Source organism: Delphinus delphis, chromosome X (genome assembly GCF_949987515.2).
Source record: "Delphinus delphis chromosome X, mDelDel1.2, whole genome shotgun sequence".
NCBI lineage: Eukaryota > Metazoa > Chordata > Mammalia > Artiodactyla > Delphinidae > Delphinus > Delphinus delphis.
This window is the reverse complement of record NC_082704.1, coordinates 83794857-83809460: the sequence shown is the minus strand read 5'-3', so window position 1 is coordinate 83809460 and position 14604 is coordinate 83794857. Positions and strand designations below refer to the sequence as shown.

The 14604-nt window shown below is 42.6% G+C and overlaps 1 protein-coding gene and 1 non-coding gene across 2 annotated transcripts in view; one reads left to right on the top strand and one right to left on the bottom strand.

Moving 5' to 3' along the window:
• The window catches only part of SHROOM4 (shroom family member 4), a 212582-nt gene that overhangs the window by 54683 nt on the left and 143295 nt on the right, over positions 1-14604 (bottom strand). The window lies entirely within an intron of this gene.
• Positions 8399-8502, top strand: LOC132419129 (U6 spliceosomal RNA). The gene has a single exon (XR_009518136.1). It is a non-coding gene; the product is annotated as a U6 spliceosomal RNA (small nuclear RNA).

The following is a 14604-nucleotide window of genomic DNA, read 5'->3' as shown; positions in this document are numbered from 1 at the left end:
GGCTAGGTTATTGTGGGGATGAGAGAGAATATTCTCAAAGCATCTGGGACACATACTGATGCATAACAAGTGGTCAATATGTAGTAGGTGCTATATTAAGGGCTGTCAGCTCAGACTTTTCCTTCTCGATGGTTTAAGAGTACTTCCATCCAGATTTGTCCATCCACTGTCAAGGTTCCACTAGCATCACTCCCTTGCCACACTTTGAAAGATAGCTTACAAAGGCTCTTACTCTCTCTAGGGTTTCTCCAGGAGTGGGAAACAACCCTAAAGGAGACAGAAGCAAGGCAGTGGGGGCTTTGGGACCACTGGGAGAAAAGCACAAGCTGCAGGGAGGAAAATCCCAGTGGAGGAACTGTAGCCAGAGCTGGAGCCTTCTAGCCCTAGATTAGGAAAGGAGAGGAAACTATCTATAGGGTCTAATACTTGGCCTGTTATTCTTCCTGAAGAGGCCTAGACTTGGAGTCAGTCCACACTCACATTCCAATCCTAGCAGTGTGACCTGGGGCAAGTCACTTCTCTGTTGTAGACTCTTTATCTGTAAAATGGAGACGATCACCATCCCTTACTCATGAGTTAACGTCTGGATTAAATGCAGTCCCATGTGTGAAATCACTCAGCATAGTTTAACTTATAAAAACATAACACTATTAACTTAAAAAAAATAACAACAGGGACCACTTATTGGATACTTAAGATGTACCTGGCACTGCACACTTTGCATGCATTAGCTGATTCAATCCTCACTCCAGCCTTATCAGTAAGCGCTATTATTATGGCCCCTTTACAGATGCAGAAACAGAGACACAGAGAGCTGAACTGCTTTGCCAAGAACACACAGCTAGTAACCAGCAGTTGAGAATGAGGCTCAGGTCCTCCAACCCTTTTTAGGATACCACACGACCCCGCCTCCCCAAAGAGGGATCTATCTCAAAAAGCTTATACACCTAAGGCTTCTCCTAGCCATTCCTTCAAGAAGCAGTCAGAAAAGGGAAGTCTCAGTAGTCCTAAAGTTGAAACCATCCCCTCCTTAGGCAGTGGGGAAAGAGGATGAGGAGAAATAAGCACAGAGGTAAGAAAATGCCAACCACCAACCATGTAGCTCCAGGCCTAGCTGTGGAGGCAACAACCCCTTTCTCCTAAGGCACTATCATTAAACACACACCCTATCATTCATTACCCCCAAATTCCTTTCTTAGGAAGCAAAACGGGATATTGAAGAAAGAAAGCCAAAGGGGGAAGAGGGAGCAGCAGCCATGATGGCCATGGCTACCAGTAGTACCTACCATAGAAGTTGCCCAGGATGGGGAGATGGCTTAGGAGAGAGCTGGTTATCCAGCCAGCTCAGATGCTCCTCAATAACCCCTCCAGCCAGCCCCCTGGGCTTCTTTCTGCAGGCTGGATCCTCCTTTAGCAGAAACCCATCTGCCTTCCTTTAAGTCCTCTTGACAAGAGGGGCCATCAGCCCAAGCCCCTGAGTGTGATTCAAGGGGCTCAAGCACAGCCAGGTCCCAGTTCCAAGAACAGAAAGGAGTAGCACTGAAGGCAAGGTATGGCCATCAGCCTGGTTGGGCCTAGAGGAGGCCACAGCCTTAGGGAATGAAAGCCAGTGTCAAGAGCTGGATAGGAGTGAAGACGCTGCTCCAGAAACCAGCCAGCACCCTGGTGGCAAAGGGAAGGATGAAAGGCAGTTCCAGCAGCATAAACAGCCCCCCTGTTCCCTACTCCAGCCTCCTCTGAGCCCTGGCCCGCCCTCTTCCACAGCTCAGAGGCCAATAAGGAAGCTGGGCCCCCAGCCACTGCTAGAACTCAGGAAAGGAGCAAGGAAATGATGTTTGGGAAAGATAAAGCGGGTGTCTAAAAAGAATTTTTAAAAATACACGTAAGTGAGGGAGAAAAATACCCCAGACACATACACTTAAAAGAATTCCTGTGCTTCCTGGACTGGGTTGACCCCACCCAGCCATCTCCGCAGGTCCTCTGGGCCCCAGAAAAGGAAAGCCCAGATCAGCCAGGCCCAGCAGCCTCCAGGTCCAGAAAAGCAAGTAGCACTACAGCTGATTTTACATAGATAGGGGCAAGTAACCTAGAGATCTCCCAAGATGAATGTCCTGCTGAGATAGAAAGATTCACAAACCATTCTGGGCTGTATTTTCAGGGTCTGCACGTCCTACAGGCACCTGAGCAGACCCAAAGGAAAATGCATTTCACACCAGAGCCTCCAACTCCAGAACAGTGCTGCTTGGAGTAAGCATCCCTGCCTCTGCCATGATTTTGCTCTGACCTCTGGCAATTTACTCCCCCTCTATGGGTTTCTGTTTCCTCTCTGCAAAATAAAACATTAAAGTCCATTGTCACAAACAACCCATCCAACTATGGCATGCTCTGATGTAATAGTCCCAGGCCCCAGCCTGGGGGTCCACATGATGTCCTCAATGACCTATGCAACAGCCAGAACCCAGAGCAGCCCCACAGGAGTATGTTGCACACACTAAGCCCAAGCTCAGGCATCAGAATTTGATTTCTGTTGGGGATTTAGAGTTAGGGTTTTCCCTTCATAATATTCCTGGATCCCCACTCCAGTTTCCCTTGGCCTCTGGTCCCAATTCCAGCCATTTCTGGCCCCTGAGAGGGTTTATGTGAGCTTCCTCAGGACAAGAATGATGCCAGGGCCTTCGCTTTCTAGGAAAATCATGCCGGGAGGCACCTTCCCCTCTCTTCCCTCTGTACCTCCTAGGGAGGTTTGGGTGGACTTTTGTCTGTTCCACAAAAGGCAGGTGCCAAAGCCCTCCTTTGGTAGTTAGAAGTACTGTAAGGGGGAAGTTTGGGGATTTTATGTGCATGTGGATCTGGCTTGGAGTCTCAGCTTTCCCACCCATTAGTTGTTTGGCCTTGGGTGTGTCACAGAGCCTCAATTTCCTCATCTGTAGTGCATGCCTGGCACGTGATAGGCATTCAATAAATGATATCCATTATTAATATTATCCTCTACCCCAAATAATAATGGGAAGGGTATTGTTAGTGGCTAGAAAAAGAATGTCTTCAAGCCAGATGAAGAGGAGAGCAAAAGGACTACTTAAGAGAATGTTCAAATGCCAAGCCTAGTTCTCTAGAGTAGCACTCCTTAAACTTCAGTGGCCAGACTAATCACCTGTCCATCTTGAATCAGATTCTGATTCAGTAGCTCTAGACTGGGCTCCAGATTCTGACTTTCTAACAAGCTCTAGAGTGATGGTGATGCTGCCAGTGTGATAACCACATTCTGACGATACACTAGGGAATATAATACCTTTAGTGTTAGCAGTACACTAGGGAATAACCCCTGGTCTGAAACAGCATCAGAATAAACAGTCCCTTCTAATGTCAATATTCAGGCCTGGGTACCCAGCCTTCCCTAATCTGGTCGCCAAGTGCCTTCCTCGCTCCACTCAGTAACCCAGTCCATAAAAATGCTTCCCTGACCCCCCATTTCCTAACAAAGTAAAGAATAACAAATTTGATAGCAGTCTGGCCCTGTCAGTGGCCAGGTGGGCTGAGGAAGTTTTGATTAAAGGTGCAAGCACGTTCTTGGGACTGGCTCAGGTAGGGAGGCAGGGTGGAGCATGACAGTTGGGTAGTCACCAGAGGAGGTGATATGATGGGCAGATGGGCACAGATAGCATATACTGAAGAAATCCTTGGGCAGAAGATGATTAGAGAGTAATGTGAGCAGTTTGGCCAGTTTGGGATTTAGAAAGGAGGCTGGGAGATGGGGTGGAGGTAAAAGAAGTACCCTCTCACTTAGCAGAGCTAAGTTCCAGACAACATGAGCAAGTATCACCTCCTATGTTCAGGGGAAGGAAAAGATGACTGCTTCTTTTCCAAGCACTCAGAGGATAAGAACTTGGCATGGGTGCAAAGAGGGTGAGCACATGCAGGCAGAAGTGGCAGATCTGTCAGAAGCTGGCTCCCAGAACAGGCCTCATAAAGGCTGTTGTGAGAGGTGAGGGGAGGGAGGTGGACCAATTCTAGAAGGAGTCAACCACTGGCTGCTGTAGTGGGGTGTCACCCCAATACCTTCTGACAGCACTACCAGTCTCTGAGCCTGGCTCCCAGCAGACCCCTCAAGAACTACTTGGAGGGAGGAGGGTAGAGGGCAAGCAGAAAGAGAACCGTGGCTCTGATCCAACCCAGGGCAAGAAGAAAAATATGGCCCCTGTTGCTTGGGGTTATGCTTAGCCTGAGGTCTGGCCCATACCTACTGCAGGCTCTTTCATTTTTTGAAAGTGTTTAGATAAGGAGAAGCACAAAAGAGTGTCCTTGATTAGCTCCGTTTACTTTCTGTGGCTCTTCCAGCCTTCCTCACCCCAAAACTGCACATTCCACCTGCCCCACATGAAGGAATCCATGCTCATTCTGGCCCGCTCAGCAGGAAGGGAAGCCCGCACACAGCTGGGGGACAGAACAATGCATGGCTTGTTTATCTGACAGAAGGAGGCAAAAGTCGCTTGATCACTGTAGAGATATCCCTCGGATATAGAGCCCTGAAGGCCTCCTCTTACCCTCACACTGTTACCTGAGGGACCCTGAAACCTGGTGATCTGGAGACCTTCCTTATACAGACCCAACCAAGGGAGAACATGTATGTGTATGTAAATGTGTGAATGTATATGTCTGTATACATGTATGGGTATGTATGTGTGTATCTGTGTGTATATCTATGTGTATGTGGGTGTATATATGTATGTATAATTTAAAAGAGAACTTTTAGGACAAGGCCTTTCTTGTCAGTTGGGGAGCTATAATTTGGGTCATCTGAGATACAGGTACTTTACATAGAAGGGACTACCTCCCCTCACCTCTTGGAATAGCCAGGTCAAGTACTTTCATGTAAACCTGCTGGATCCCCCTCTCCAGCCTCCACCTCAGGATCCATTCATGGCTTAAAGGAAACCCAGGGTAGTGAATAAGAAAGGAAAGGGATGTTGGGGTGGGAGTAAAGACTCCCTGAAATGCTGTGCTACGTGTCAAGGGGTGTCTTGTGGCTTTCCAAGTAAAGAGCAATACCCTCATCTGGTTAGGGCCTTTACATTTGAACTTTTGCTTTCATTTCTCCACTTTTTCACATTGGAATCTTTAAAACACAGGGACACCTCTTTTTCCAAAGAAGGTTGGCACGAAGCAACCATATGAATGACATGGGAGAGCTCTGCAAATATTAGGGGCTAGAAAAATGCTTAGTAGTTTAGAAACACAGTACTTGGAATTCTCTTTCAGAGTGGGCTGTGAAGCATACTCTATCTATGTATATCTGATAACAAATACCCATCATAGACTATTTCTTGTCAATGATCCCAAAGGCAAGGAGGTGGATGGTGCATATTTCATAGCTTCTAGAAGCAAGGGGAGCAAGTCAAGAATCTGAATAACAAAGAGGGCTTTTCTCTCTTCCTTTATATACAAAAGCTAAGGGTGCAACACCAGAGGCCTGAGGGAGACTTCAGAGGAGCACATAGAGAAAATGACAATAGGTTCACAGAACCCCATCTGTTGAGTCAGCTTCTGCTGTGATGACCAATTTCCTAAATCAACACCCAGGGTGATAAAGAAGGTGGAGGATGTTTGTCCTCCAGCTCCAATTTCTATCAGTAAAATTTGTAGCATCCCTTGGGAAGAAGGTTACAGGAATAATATAAGATTTTCTTTTTTTTCCCTTTCAGCCAAACACCTCCTTCAGCTCAAACTCAGTATTGGAGTACCAATTTTCATCAAAATGATGGACTCCACCAAAGTTTTGCCTAAAGTCAAGTCTCAAAGCCTTTAGAATTGCTTCTGGCCACTCCCTGAGTCATCTCCACTGCTAAAGGCATGAAGCCCAAAGACAACGTCCAATAACAGTGAGGACCTAAATAGAACCAAGAGAACCTACTCACTCTGCTTTGAGCAAACATGACAGTAAGGAATGGCTGATGCTCAGCAGAGCTGGAGCACAGTGAGCAAGGTAGACAGTACAGGGACATGAGGTTAGTGAAGTGCCAAGGCCAGATCATGGAGTTTCCAAAGGCCAAGATAGGAAGTTTGTGTTTTATTCTCAGTGTAGTGGGAAGTAAGTTACTGGAGGTTGTTAAACAGAGGACTACCATGATCTAAGTTTTATAAAAATCTCACTTGGCTGATAGATTTAGGCAGGACAAGAGTAGAAGCCAGGGAACCAGTTCAAAAAGGCTCTTATAGGTAAGAGATAATGGTGATTTGTTCTAGGGAGGAAGCAGTAGGGGTAGAGAAAAGAGGTTTGATTAGAGGTATCTTGAAGAGGTAGAGCTTACAGTATTTGTTGATGGATTGGCTGTGGATAGTGAGGGAAAAAGAAGAATAAGCCATGACATTTGGGTTGTCTGGCATCTGTACATTAGCACAGAATTCATTCCCGAAACTGAGTCATTAGTAGTTCTTAAAAAAAAAAGTTGGCAGTCTTTAACATTCTTTTATTCAAGCATTTATGGAGCTCCTATCTACATTTAACGTGCTTAGAGAGGTATTATGGAACATGCCAAAATGAAGAAGATATAATTCCTGTGCTCAAGAAATTTATAGTGTGGTAGGGGGTGAATAAAAATAGCTAAGTAACTAAACAGGGCAGAATATCGTGTCATAAAGGAAATGCTAACAAAATGAGAGTTTTAAAAAGGAGAACAACAAGGATTTACTGTACAGGGAACTATATTCAATATCCTGTATAATCTATAATGGAAAAGAATCCAAAACAAGAACACACACACACATACATACATACATATCCAAATCACTTTGCTGTACACCTGAAACTAACACAACAACATTGTAAATCAACTATATTTCAATAAAAATTTAAAGCCACTCATGTAATAAAAACATTATTAAGCAAGCTTCCTTAATTTTTTGTTGAAAACACTATAAAATTGCTGTCTAAAACCAGACAATGAGGAAAAAAAGGGGAAAGTACAGCTAATTGAATCAAGGAAGACTTCACAAAGCCTCTGATTTTGAAGACTCAGGACAATTTCAGCTGGAGGAGACTGGGGAAGAGGTCATGCCAGGTTTTGCAAAAACAAGAGTGGATAAAGCAGGAATATGCTGAAGGAAGAACACAGTTTCTGTAAGGCACACAGGAAGTAAAATTAGAATGATGCAACAACACGGTGGGCCTTAAGTGTCAGGATAAAGCATTTACTTTACCAATAGGCGAGAGAGAGGCTTTGGAGGTTCCAGGATAGGAAAGCAACATGGTAAAAGCATATGTTAGGAAGATTATTCTCATAGCCACATGTAGAATGAATTATATGGATAAATACTGAAAGCATAGTGAAGTGAGTAGGCTAGTGTAATAGACATAATAAAAGGTAGAAGTAGAGCAGTGACAGTGAGGGTGGAGCAGAAGGGAAGGATGTGAGGAAGGACACAAAAGACAGAATCAAGAAGCTTGGACTACTAATTAAATATGGAGTAGAGAGAGGAGTTAAGGTGACCATGAAACACCTAGGAGAATGGTGGTATCACTAATCCAGATAGGGAAGTTGAGAGCCAGAGCTGGCTTCAGGAGTCATGAGTTTGATTTTAGACATGAGCGTGTTTGATATGCTGTCAAATATGCTAACACATATATATGGAATCTAAGAAAAAAAAAGGTCATGAAGAACCTAGGGGTAAGACGGGAATAAAGACACAGACCTACTAGAGAACGGACTTGAGGATATGGGGAGGGGGAAGGGTGAGCTGTGACAAAGCGAGAGAGAGGCATGGACATATATACACTACCATACGTAAGGTAGATAGCTAGTGGGAAGCAGTCGCATAGCACAGGGAGATCAGCTCTGTGCTTTGTGACCACCTAGAGGGGTGGGATAGGGAGGGTGGGAGGGAGGGAGACGCAAGAGGGAAGAGATATGGGAACGTGTGTATGTGTATAGCTGGTTCACTTTCTTATAGAGCAGAAACTAACACACCATTGTAAAGCAATTATACTCCAATAAAGATGTTAAAAAAATGTAGATAGTCATGTCCAGCAAGCAGCTTGACATCTGGGCTGCAGTGCCAGAAAGAGGTTAGGGCAGGGTATGGACATGTGATCATTATCCACAGAGAGGAGGCAGCCGAGGCTGTCGCAGTGGACGTGACTGCCCATGGTAAATGCATGCAAAGGAAAGAGGGTGGATGACATATCTCTACAGAACAGTTACAGAGGAAGAAGAGCTAATCAAAAATACAAAACAATAAAATGCCTTTTTCAATGATATTGGCAATATATTTTTTTAACTAAGTGTCAGCAAAGTTGCAGGGAAAGAGGCATTCTTATACATTGCTGAATGGGAATGGATTGGGTATACATTTACTAGAAGGAAACTTGCCATATGTCATCAAGAGACAAAAATGTTCCTACAGTGCTTGCTTTAGCTGACATATACTAAAATTGGAACAATACAGAGAATATCAGCATGGCTCCTGCACAAGGATGACATGCAAATTTGTGAAGCACTGCTTATTTTTTCTGGAATTAGACAGTGGTGGTGGTCATACAACCTTGTAAATATACTAAAAATCACTGAATCTCACACTTAAAAGTAATGAATTTTATGGTAGGTGAATTATATCTGTTTTTAAAAATGTTCCTACCTTTAATCTAATCTTTCCATTCCAAGGATTCTATCCTAAGAGAGCAATTAGAGATGCACACATTGATTTATGTACATGAAGTGTCATCGAATGCAGGGTTATTTATAATGTAAAATTAGGAATATCCTAACTGTTCAACATTTAGGAAGTTAGGTGAAGTACTGTATATCTACAGGAAGGAATAACAGTCTGCCATTACAAAAGTGAAAAAACAGTATACAAACCTCTATGTAGTACCAGCCCAATTCAAAAAATATATATCCATACACATATATTCATGTATAAGCATACACATATTAAAAGGCTGAATGAAAATGTACCAATATCTTACCACTAAGTATTTATCTCTGTGTGGCAGAATTAAGGGTCATTTTAATTCTTTATACCTTTAGAAAATTTCAAAATTTTCTACACTACACATGTATTAGTTTTGAATGAGAAAAGGTTTCCAAAGAAAAAGGACACCTTTCTACACAGACATATCATTTACCCTGGCAACTGTCTAATACAACTGTCTGACACATTCCTAAGTTAGAAATCTGCAATTATACTTATGATTCCACTTAACTCTTTCAAACATCTGGATTTTGCCCTCAGGGAAATCAGCTCAGAGCCCACCAACCTAGTAAAATGGTTTCCCCAACAAATGCTTTCCTGCTTGGCAGTGGATTCCTCTGTTTATGCTACTAATTAAAAAAAATTCCATCTGACAGTTTTTTACCCCAATGTCAGCACTAGTTGCTGTTCTTTGCTGTGAGAGGTGGCCAGGGCTGGAAGAACGAGGAGCAAGTTGAGAAGAGGCCAGTCAGAGGAAAAGGGAGGTCAAGTCAAGGTCAGCATTATGGCCATGCCCAGTGGGTTAAAATTTCTTTTTACTACTCAGGGCCTTCTTGGCTTTAGTTTTTCCTAGGCGCCTGATGGACTTGGTGGGACAAAGTTGTGTGGAGAGGGGACAAAGCACAGGAAAATCTGCTGGGGGGGGGGTGGTGGCAGCAAGTACTATTTGTGAAGCCGTTTAACTGCTAATATTTACAGTTCACAAAGAACTTTCATAGACACCATTCTATTTAATCCTTCCAACAACCTTATAAACTCCATGTTAGAAAAGAAAAAACTCAAGTTCAGAGGTGAAGTAAATCATACAAGGCTTGAATCCAAGTTCTTTGCTTCCAAATTCCTGTGTTTTTGTCCCTAAACAGTAGTTCTCAAAAGTCTGTCGAATAGATCAGCATCAGCATCACCTGGGAAATTTGTAAGAAATGAAATTCTGGGGCCCCACTCCAGACCTTTTGAATCAGAAACTCTGAGAGTAGAGCCCAGCCATCTGAATTTTAACAAGCACACCAAGTGATTCTGATGCACGCTCAAGTTTGAGACACATCACTCTAAAGAATGTTATCATACATTTGAAAACAGATTTTCAAATGGCTTCTTTAAAATACTGGCTGCTGCTGGTTTGACTTATGTGGGGTCTTGTCTTCCAAGGGAGCCTGGGAACCTTCCTTCAACTTCCAGTGGCTATGTACACAATAGAGGGCAGCTGCTTGAATAGAATTTGGGCTCCAGGGGCAGGAACATTCTACTTCATGGCGAGGCGCATCCCAGAACCAAGAGGGCAGTTCCCACATCACAACTTCCCGTGTTGAGTGGAGATATGAGCTGGCAAGCAGCTGCCATATATCTGTCCCCCTTGCTGAAGTTTCTCTTCATAAAGCTTTCACATGGTTTCACAATGCTCTGCATGAGCCGCTGAGAAATTCCCTGATCTGATGTATTTACGTTTACGAACCTCTAGTTCATCAAGCTTTTCATTTCTTTGGATTTCAGTTTGGTTTTCTAATGGATTTGGAAGCAACAATTTAGAAAAAATAGACAGCAATTTGCAAAATTATTTTCCTTCTGGGGAACCTGGACTCCCTACTCCCACCTCCCCAACCTACTCCCTACCCAATTTCCTCACTGCAGGTAACTGTTCTCGTTCTCTCTCTCTCTCTCTCTCTCTCTCACACACACACACACACACAATCATACACATTCCTTCCCCATGGGATGGAGAACAAATCAGCATTTTTTTTTGTAAAATTGGACTTGATTTATATTGGATTTTAACTTTTGTCAAGGTGATGTTTATAAAATTGAAACAAAACCCATACATGGATATGGATTTAATTTGAAAATGCTAAAGCTGAAAGACAGAATCATGGACTGAAAATTATAAAATTTTCAAAATTCTAGGAGTGAACAGAATTTGTTGTATTTCCCTTTCTACACAGGTACTTGCATTGAATTCATTCCTTTATTTATTCATTCATTGATTCTTTCATTCATTAGTTATTGAGAGCCAAGAAAGCACTGTTCAAGGTGCTGGGGACAAACCAATGAATAAAACAGACTAGACAGACCTCAGGGGGCTCAACTCAATATATAATATGACAGGTAGTGCTAAGTGCTATGAAGACAGCGAAAGCAGGGTAAGGGGTAAACTGTCAGACAGGGCTATGTGAGGGCCGATTCTATTTTAGAGTGTGGTCAGGGAAGGCCTCTATTAAGAGGTGATATCTGAGCAGCGACTTAAAGTCAGGGAAGGAGCCAGGTGAATATCTGAGGGAAGAATGTTCTAGGCAGAGGCATCAGCCAGGGCAGTGGTCCCAAGGTAGGATCAGCTTGCCATGGTCCAAGAACCATGAAAGCCAGTGTGGCTGGAGGAGAATGAACAAGACAAAGAAGCGTAGGAAACGAGGTTGAGGAAGGAGCCAAGGGCCAGGTGAGTGGGTCATTGTAAGGACTTGGATTTAATTGTAAGACTGATGGGAATAAATGTGTCTATCATGTGTTTAACAGGTGCCAAGGAGTCTTAAAAAGTCTACACTATGATCCTTGCCCTCAAGAAGCTTCAATCTGTCATCCATTTAGGGAAACAAGCCAGAATTACAGGAGACTTGAAAAGGGGTGGGGATTCTTGCTGACTCATGTATACTTGTTCCTAATACTAACCAGCCATCTTTAGTAGAAAAGGGCTCCAAAGGAGAAAAAGGCCTGCCTCCTATGCCAATTTAAAAAGATTCTTCCACGCCATACTTTAGGCATTTTTATATCAAAAGCACTTATAGTGTTCGCTATGTATTACAAATATTAAAATATTTAATACTCATAACAACCCTATGAAGCAGGTGCTACTCATCTCCATTGTGCAGAGAGGAAAATCAGAGGTTTGGAGAGGTTGAGTAACTTGCCCAAGATCACAGAACTGCAAAGTCACAGGGATCGTATTCAAACACAGGCAGCCTGGCTCCAAAGCCCATGTTCTTAACCACTATTCTAACCTGCCTCACCTACAGGTAGAGATAGAAGGATGGGAAGGGGGGCATGATGAATCTACAATTGAGAATAAAAGAAAAAGTCTCCCAGATGTCCTGGGTGACCAAGAAGAGTTCTGGGGCCTATGGGAGACCTGGGGAGAAGACTGAACTAGCTAGGGAGAGAGCTAGAGAAACAGCTGCAGGATACTGCATCCATGTTGGGAGTCCATGAGGAATGTGAATGCACAGCATTCAGACAGGAGTGCTTTGATAGTGGAGACATTTCCTGTGGGAAACTGAGAGGCCACGGGACTTTAGGGTATCCTAACCTGCCTAGTACAGAATACATAATGTCTAATAGCCGGCGGCCAGAAAAACCCACATAAAGGAAGTCATGCTTGAGGTCTGGTCTTGAAGGAAGGGTAGGAATTTACCAAGATAAAACATACTTTTATAGAAGGAGTAGTATGTAAAAATCATGGAAATGTGGGAAAAAATAGTAGGGTGTATGAGGAGGGGTGGTGGGAGGTAAGGCTAGAGAGAGAGGCAGGCTGGGCCAGAACGCGGAAGACCCAGGTTGCCATGCTAATGAGTTTGGACTTTTCCCACAGGCACTGGGGAGCCAGTGAAAAATTGTAAGCATGACAATGGCAGAATCAGATTTGCATTTTGGAAAGATGTATCTGCTAACATTTTTAGGGAGAAAAGAAGCAGGTGTACCAGTTAGGAAATGAATGTTATAGTCCAAAGTGATCTATGATTCAGGGATAGAGTGGCAAGGCAGATTTGAGGCTTGTCTGAGAATGGTCTAGGAGGTAGAACCAATAAATCTTGGTTCCCAGTTGGACAAAATATGAGGGGTAGAGGAAGGAGCCCAGAGTGTCTGCCATATTTCTCACTTCAAGGATTAATTTCCAAAATTTACAAGCAGCTCATACATCTCAATAACAAAAAAACAAACAAACCAATCCAAAAATGGGCAGAAGACCTAAATAGACATTTCTCCAAAGAAGATAATACAGACTGCCAACAAACACATGAAAGAATGCTCAACATCATTAATCATTAGAGAAATGCAAATCAAAACTACAGTGAGATATCATCTCACACTGGTCAGAATGGCCATCATCAAAAAATCTAGAAAGAATAAATGCTGGAGAGGGTGTGGAGAAAAGGGAACACTCTTGCACTGCTGGTGGGAATGTGAATTGGTACAGCCACTGTGGAGAACAGTATGGAGGTTCCTTAAAAAACTAAAAATAGAACTACCATATGAGCCAGCAATCCCACTACTGGGCATATACCCTGAGAAAACCATAATTCAAAAAGAGTCATGTACCAAAATGTTCATTGCAGCTCTATTTACAATAGCCCGGAGATGGAAACAACCTAAATGCCCATCATCGGATGAATGGATAAAGAAGATGTGGCACATATATACAATGGAATATTACTCAGCCATAAAAACAAATGAAATTGAGCTATTTGTAATGAGGTGGATAGACCTAGAGTCTGTCATACAGAGTGAAGTAAGTCAGGAAAAAAAAAGAAAGAGAAAGACAAATACCATATGCTAACACATATATATGGAATTTAAGGGAAAAAAATGTCATGAAGAACCTAGGGGTAAGACAGGAATAAAGACACAGACCTACTAGAGAACAGACTTGAGGATATAGAGAGGGAGAAGGGTGAGCTGTGACAAAGCAAGAGAGAGGCATGGACATATATACACTACCATACGTAAGGTAGATAGCTAGTGGGAAGCAGCCGCATAGCACAGGGAGATCAGCTCGGTGCTTTGTGACCACCTAGAGGGGTGGGATAGGGAGGGTGGGAGGGAGGGAGACGCAAGAGGGAAGAGATATGGGAACATAAGTATATGTATAACTGATTCACTGTGTTATAAAGCAGAAACTAACACACCATTGTAAAGCAATTATACCCCAATAAAGATGTTAAAAAAAAAGTAATAAGAATGATGCTAAGAAATCCTAAAAAAATAAAATGGAAAAAAAACTACCTAGGAATAAATCTAAATAAAAATGTGTAGGACATTTATGGAGAAAATAAAACCTTATTGAAAGATTAAAACACAAACAAACAAACAAATAATTGAGCCTGTCACCAAGAAGAGTGGGGAGGGAAATTAGTCCAATTTTGGACAAGTCGATTTTTAAGTTTTTATTTTTTAAATCAATACTTGCAAAAGGTAAACCATTCAAACAGTACAAAAGCATATACAATGAAAAATGAGTTCCTCATACTCTGGGGGAAACCATCATTAACAGGTTCTTGTTTATCCCAGAGCAGCAGTATGGCATACTGTTAAGAACATAAGCTCTGGAACCAGACTGTCTAGATTTGAATCTGCCACTGCTGGCTGTGTGGCCTTGGGCTAGTTATTTAACATCTCTGCCTCACTTACATTATCTGTAAAATCGGAATTATAATAACAGAATACAAAAAAAAGCATACTAGAATACTGTTCAGAACCTTGCTTGTTAGTGTTTAACAATATATCTTGGAGATAATTTTGTATCTGCATGTACTTTTTCACAAATTTTTAATAACTGCCTAGTGTTGCACTTGTGTGACTTTTTCATAATTCATTTAACCTTTACCAAATTAATGAAAACTAAGGTTGTTTCTAATTTTTTGTTAATACAAATAATGC